We start from the raw sequence: 7,818 nt of genomic DNA on the forward strand, positions 1-7,818 counted from the left end.
TAGCGCAAACAGCGGCCGGCATAGAGGAAGCAATAGAGAGACATACCATGGAAAAGTGGAATTATAATAAGTTAGATTTACTCATTAGTACAAACATTAAAGTAAATGGAGTAAACCACTCGAGAGGAAAGAGGAAGCCACGAAGTTGGTGGAATAAGGATATTAGGGAGGCCATCGAACAACGACGGTTGGCATCACGGAAACACAGAGAAGCAAAGAGGGTGCAGTTACTGAAGAGGAAATAGGCCAAAAATTGGAATCTTATCGACAAAAGAAACAGCAAGTGCAGGTCCTCGTCCAGGCTAAAATATAGCAGTCCTCTGATAGCTGGCTGGCTGAAGTTCGCGATGCAACTAAAGGGGGCGGACCAAGAAAATTCTGGAACCATACAAGCTGGCTGGGAAAAGAGAATCAAAGAAATCAGGAACAGATTCCGAGGGAAAATGTTTAGTGGAAGATGACGTTGCGAGCTACATTGCATACGCTATAGCTGAGTCATTTAGGAAAGACGATATGGCAATAGACCCAAATGAGGGGTACACACAGAACAGCACAATAGGAAACAGCTTAGAACTGACCAACCTTAACTAGAAAACGGCGGAAGCAAATATTCCAAAATGCACGTCTGCAGGGATAGACGAAATTCCAATAAAGCTAATTATTGAACTTGGCCCAACAGGGAACGAGCAGCCGCAGTGGCTGAGTGGTTATAGCGCTCGGCTTCTGGCACGAAAGACGCGGGTTCGATCCCGGCCGCGGTAGTCGAATTTCGATGGAGGCGAAATTCTAGAGGCCCGTGTGCTGTGCGATGTCAGTGCACGTTAAAGAACCCCAGGTAGTCGAAATTTCCGGAGCCCTTCACTACGGCGTCTCTAATAGCCTGAGTCGGTCGCTTTGGGACGTTAAACTCCCATAAACCAAAACAAACCAACCAACAGGCAAGGAAACAGTGATACAAGCATTGGAGGCAGTCATAACAAATAAACAAATTCCGCACAGCTGGAAACAGAGCAAAATGAATTGGATTTATAAAGAGAAAGACGACAAGACGAACATAAAATCCTTCCGACCGATTACGATAATATGTGCCATATTACTTGAGGAGAAGAAGAAGAAGAGGAAGAAGATTACGATAACAACAGTTATACACAGGCTGGCGATGCAGGCGGTGAAATTAGAAATGCCGTCAAGGGTAGAAAGTAATAGAATACTGGGATAACTTCAGAGCGGGTTAAGAAGGGGTAGGCGCTTAGATGATAGCCTGTTCGTGCTTACCCAGTGCATAGAAATAGCTAAGACGGAAAACAGACCTCTGTATTTAGCCTTCCTGGACATGAGCGGTGCATAAGACAATGTGAACAGGGAACTCCTGCGGAACATATTAAAAGATGAAGGTACTGGTCATGAGGTAAGTGGTATTCTACAGGAATTATATCAAGAAAATAAAGTTGAAATAACAAGGGAAGAGATTAAAAGTACGACAACTGTCGAGGTACACAAAAGATTAAGGCAAGGCTGTCCTCCATCACCGCTGATGTTCATGCTTTGTATGATAAGTATGGAAAGAAGGCTACAAGGAAGCAATCTAGGTTATAATCAGTCGTACAGATTAGGCGGAAAGGTTGTAGAGCAACGACTACAGGGTTTAATGTATGCGGACGATATTCTACTGTTAGCACATAGCCAGGAAGATTTGGAAACTCTCGCTACTTGCTGTGGAGACGATTAATCCCGCGACTGATGAAAATATCGTCCTCGCCGACTCCTCTGGTGACCGTATTCCTCCAGACCTTGTTGCCTTAATTCTTAACCATTCTTTTGCTGAGAACCTTTCTGTCATATCTGCTGCACACATGCCTACAATTCATAATCACTACTACGCAACTATGTCGCCAATGTTATTTGATACTGTTGCTGTTATTAAACTTATTGATAACCTCAATCTTAATTCCGCTGCAGGTGGTGATCTTCTTAATGCTAAGTTTTTCAAAAAACATTTCAGCCTATGTTTCCATTATGCTAACAAAATTTTTCATCAACCTTATGACCAATCTATCCTACCGAAAGAATAGAGTGAAAATTGGGAAGGTGATTCCAGTCCACAAGTGGGGTAGCAGAACATCTCCGCTCAACTATCGTCCCATCTCTCTAACCAGCACATGTTGCAAAATGTTTGAACATATAATATTTACAAATCTTGTTAATTTTCTTGAATCAAACCCTTTCTTATCTTTGACACAAGATGGTTTTCGAAAATTTTACTCATGCGAAACTCAACTAATATGTTTTACACACGCTTTGCACCGTATTCTTGACCATTCGTCACTAGCTGACTGTATATTCCTAAATTTTAGTAAAGCTTTCGATAAGGTAAGTCACAGACTCCTCTTATTGAAACTAAATGACCTTAATATTGATCGTAATCTACTGAAATGGGTTGAGTGTTTTCTTCTTAATCGCTCACAGTTTGTTACCGCTAATGGTTTTAATTCCGGTATTACTGAAGTGCATTCTAGCGTTCCTGAAGGCTCAGCCCATGGGCCTCTTTTGTTCTTAATCTACATCAATGATCTTCCGTCTCTTCTTAACTCTAATATCATTCTTTTTGCGGATGATTGTGTTATCTTTAGAGAAATAACCGATACTAATGACCGCTGCCTGCTGCAGACTGACCTTAACACTGTAGCTAACTGGTGCAAGTAATGATCAATGCAACTAAATAGTAACAATAAATAGTAAATGCAAAGTCATGAGTGTTTCCAAAAAATCTAGCGCCCCGTCTTCGTATTACAGTGCTAACATTTCTTTAGAGTCTGTAACCTCGTATAAATACCTTGGAGTTTACATCACTGATAACCTAAGCTAGTCTCTTCATATCGAGCACGTAATCAACAATGCTAATGGCATGCTAGGTTACTTATGTCGCAATTTTTTCAACGTTCCTTCTTCTTTGAAACTTTGACTATATAAAACACTAATTCACTCCAAACTGGAGTACGCAGCATCACTTTCGAATCCTCCTTATCACAGTCATATTACTGCTCTGTGCGTTTCATTGTAATTACAACTCCACTGCAAGCATAACTACAATGAAATCTAATCTTTCTCTTCCATTGCTGTCACTTCGTCGCAAAGTGTCTCGTATCGCTTTGTTTCACCAATTGTACTATCACCCCATACTGCGCCGGTCGCCTTATCCCACAACCTTGTCATCTATCCAATCGTACTCATTATCCTCATAAAGTCGGTTTTGATTCTTGTAGTACCAAACATTTTTCTCATTCATTTTTACCGCGTACCTCACGCGACTGGAATCACACTCCCGCCGATATTGCCGGCCTTAATAATTGCGAGATGCTCCGCAAAGCCATTGCTAAATTGCATACTCAGGTGTTATTTAAATTTGTCTCTGTGCTGTATTTTTTCTAATTTTATTATTGTTTTTTCCACTCCCCCTCTTTAATGCCTCTGGTCCTGAGGGGTACAATAAATAAATGAATAAATAAATAAATAGGTAGATATCGATACTGGAAACAGCAGATCAGGAAGGAAGCGTTTTATGATAACTCAAGAGGCAGTGCCTTACTCTTTGAAGCTAGGTCAGGATGTCTTAGAACGCACAGCTATAAAAAGAAATTTAACGAAGAAGATGACACATGTGCGGTGGGTGGTAAATCTGTAGAAACAATAGAACACCTCATACTAAGATGTGATGGTATCCATCCCGATGTCAATGGAGGCACAGTCATTCTTCCTGAGGCCCTAGGGTTTAGAGATAACAATAGTCATGTAAATAAATCTGCGGTAGAAATTAGCAAAAAGCCGTTAGAAAATTGGTGGCTCAAAAGCAGAGAGGTGACATAAGGTTAAATGTGTAGGAAGACGTATTTAGAAAAATGGCGAATTTTAATAACTTACAACGCAGTTAAACGAAATTAAAGGGAAAAAAACTGAGCATGGTGGCAACTGCCTTCACCTCGTTTCAAAGCGGATGCTCCTACCTTCCATCCGTCCTGTAGCCGCCGCGGCACAAGTACGTGCGGTCATGCGCTTGGGCGTCGTTTGTTTGGACGTTGTTGTTTGTTGTGCTCATTTTGTGCTTGCTATGGAGGACTCAGTGGCGTGCTTAGAACATTATTTCGTCTCCCATGAACCTGCAATGCAAGGTTTGGTTTGGTTTATGGGGGTTTAACGTCCCAAAGCGACTCAGGCTATGAGGGACGCCGTAGTGAAGGGGTCCGAAAATTTCGACCCCCTGGGATCAGTACACGGGCCTCTAGAGCTTCGCTTCCATCGAAATTCGATCACCGCATCCGGGATCGATCCCGCGTCTTTCGGGTCAGCAGCAGAGCGCCATAACCACCGAGCCACCGCGGCGGCCGTAGTGCAAGGATTTAGCATCCTGGATAGAGTGAGAGAGTGTTCCGTAAAGGAGAAAAATGCTGGATCGTCTGCATGAACCATTGCTTCGCGCCGGGTTTCGATACCGGCTATGCCTACAGGAAAGATGGCCCGAAGGTAGCCCTCTTCAGCGTGCTGAGTTTCTGATTATAGTTTTGATAATCACAATCGCAGTTTTTAATCATAGTAAACTGCCTTTCATTTTTGGCTTGGTGAAATGTATTTCTCAGGGAAACTGTGACGATTTGGCCTCCTTGCTTGATGCGGAAGATAAAGACGCTGCTGAGATATCTGAACGTCGCATGCCAGCAGGAAAGACAGTGAAGTTGCCGGTTGATCAGGCTGGAGCATGTCTTGATCACTGTGAGCATATAGCCAAGAGTGACTCACGACTAGTATTTCACATCGCAGGCTATGTAGGACGAAAATGTGTCTTAAAGGCAAAGTGTGAAAGCGGCAGTGCCCTCCTAACTATGTTAGCCACTGATGAGTTTTCAACTTACAAGACACGCAAAATACTGCGACTAGGTATACGACTCATCTACCATTCCGCACAGCTCTATGATTCTGTGCTGAAGCTTGAGAACATTTTTACAGAATGCTGCAGCCAAAGCCAAGTCCATTCAGAGAGCACCTTTGACGTGCTGGAGGTGGTCAGGGCAAGGCTGTGTAAAGAGATTGGTTGCAATTCTTCACGCAGAAGTTCTATCCAAGTTAATTTTAAAATTTTACATCGTAGTATGGTTTCAATTTCTTGTGAAACGAGTGAACACTGAGAGGCCTGGCAGACGTGAACGGGCCAAGCACTTGAAGTTGAGCCGTAGCTGAACCACTGCAACACTTGCTTTCTCTGAGCGCTTATCTCAAACAAATTAATAAATTTGGCTTTGCCCCATTTGAAGATGAAGGGCTTCGTGTACTGTTTAATTTCAAATTTTCAAAAAAAAAGCGGGTTCGATTCCGGCCGCGGCGGTCGAATTTCGATGGAGGAGAAATTCTAGAGGTCCGTGTATTGTGCGATGTCCGTGCACGTTAGAACCCCAGGTGTTCGAAATTTCCGGAGCCCTTTACTAAGGTATCCCTCATAGCCTGAGTCGGTTTGGGACGTTAAGCCCCAATAAACCATAAACCATAATTTAAAATCTGCTGAGCACCTTTAGGCTGATGCTACAGCAGAGAAGTTACAGCATGCTAGTTCAAAGGAATGGGTGGGTATAGGCAATTCGAAAAGAGCGAACGAGTCGCGAAATGAACCGCATGGTAGTGGAACGCCAGAGTTAAATCGGCGAGCATGTGTGAAGTTTCACAGCCGTCATTAGGATTAATCTGAAGCGCGATATTTCTCTACTTTAAAGTTGGGAATAAAGCGACACGCCGTATCAGAACTGGTGTGCTCAAAGCATATATATACCCAAGCAGCACAGGTCATCGGCCCAATATTGCAACAGGATGGTCCTATCCTGGTCCTTTGTAGGGCCAGCCTTGCCAATACAGTTCCAATGTTGGGCCAATAACTTGTGCTGCTGGGATGCTTTTTAGTCGCGTTGGTCGGACGATGCGGAGCGTCGAGTCATCAATTTCAGCTGATTAGTTCTTGCAATCGCAAAGTAGAGGCCACTGTGCACCTGCGCTCCACGCGCTTGACTCTGCCTTGCCTTCGCGCGACTGAGGATATTATTATCAAACCTTCATCCCATAATGTTGAACAACACACATGATGCAAACTTTTTAGTCCGCGCAGGCCCGATCTTTCAGCAGTAACACGGCATTTTATCCTGTATACGCCTGGACCGATTTCCCTGCCTTCCTACAGTGAGCACGACAGCAGCGCCGACACGGCGCCGCCGCCGTTTTGCGACAGCGGCGGCTTCACTTCAGCCCGGCCAGTGAGAACACTATCCCTATTCTAGTTCACTGTACTTGTGGTGTCCGGTCGTACTGCCGTGCCCCGATGTCCATGGTCTTCTCGATCGTAGAAGTTTCCGTTGTGAGCTCGGAAACGGTCTTGCGTGGGTTTTCTCACCAATCCAAAAAATTCTTCGCTGATACTCCGTATCAAGAAGCACACATTCTCCTCGGTCATTTAAGGGTCAGCGCGTCGGAACAGCTGGCACATGCCTTCGACGTCCTCAGGGACGGTCTCATTTGGCAATCGGATGCGCGTCTCCAGCAGTAGTTGGGCCTTTTCTTTGCGGACAATGCTTGTGAATGTATTCACGAATTCTTTCCGGCAGCTTTAAAAAATAAAAAAAGAACTGAAGATTCCCGGCAATATGCCTTACAGGAATTTTGCCGTTGCTGTGCAAGAAAGCATTGAAATTGTTTCCTTGCGCCCATTTTTTTCCAGGCGGAATATTTTTAGCACAGCACACGAAGGGGACAAGACAGGCGCTAACCAGGACTCCGTGGTTCCCAATGCCAGTTGCCAGAGTGCTCGCAGTCTTCTGGTTGCAATATTCTCATACTGGCTTTCCTGGTAGCATAGGACCCAGAGACAGTCATAAAATAATCGTACCTGTCGCCAAAGTTCAGATCGAATAATGCGTCACATTCGCTTGACGTGGCCGTTCAATGGCCTGACAAATCCGAAAGAGCCGTGACTTCGAGATGCATTTTCCCCTTGTAAGGAAAAACGCGATCACCCGAGCGTGGCATAACGCGACTGCGACCTGGTTGACGATATGTGAAGATTGTGGGATCGAAGAAGGCCATGGAATAGGGCCGACTGTTCGCTCCCTGTTTCCTCCCTGCTGTTGCTGCTGCCGATAGGAAGGAAAGGAACGTTCATGGGCCTGCCTACTGGCTCAAGCCGAACCACGCTCGCTGCCGCGTGCTGAAAGTGGGAGAGTTAAAGGATAGGAGAGCAGAAACAGAAAGAACAGGCGCGCGCTAATATGCCCCGGGCCGATCCCGGAGGCAGTGCAATACCGGGCCGACCCGTGGCAGAGTGCTTCAAGCCGAGCACTCCGCCATATTCCAAAAATAAGTTTAATATCTTGGGTGCAAGGACCCGCAGCAGATATTAAATCTGGTATCAGATATCATGGCGGTATCAGACTGCGATGGTCTGATAGGATGGTCTGTTTCCTCCCTCCCTTCCCTCACGGCACAGTAGCAGTGCCCAAGAAGTGAGGCAGTTGCAGCGCTTTCCCATTCCTGAAGAACCAAGCTTGACGTTGACAGCACCGACTATTATGCATAGGGCGGGAGCCTTCGCCTTCACAGTTAGCATTCTTTTAAGATAAATTTAATCTGGTGCTCAGCGCTTGGCAGCCTTAGCCTCATACTCAGCATAATACTCCTAATGTGGGCCCATTGGTAAGCCAGGGTCGACATATTGCGCCCAGAAAGACACGGACGGGCGAAGACGGCAGACAAGCGCACACATCCAGTTAATGTTTATTCGAAAGATCAGCC

General features: G+C 45.1%; 1 pseudogene; it reads right to left on the minus strand.

Moving 5' to 3' along the window:
• Nucleotides 1–7,295: 7,295 nt before the first annotated feature.
• Nucleotides 7,296–7,470, minus strand: LOC144105809 (U2 spliceosomal RNA; annotated as a pseudogene).
• Between the last annotated feature and the right edge of the window lie 348 nt (nt 7,471–7,818).

This window comes from Amblyomma americanum, chromosome 9, assembly GCF_052857255.1.
Source record: "Amblyomma americanum isolate KBUSLIRL-KWMA chromosome 9, ASM5285725v1, whole genome shotgun sequence".
Taxonomy (NCBI): Eukaryota; Metazoa; Arthropoda; class Arachnida; order Ixodida; family Ixodidae; genus Amblyomma; species Amblyomma americanum.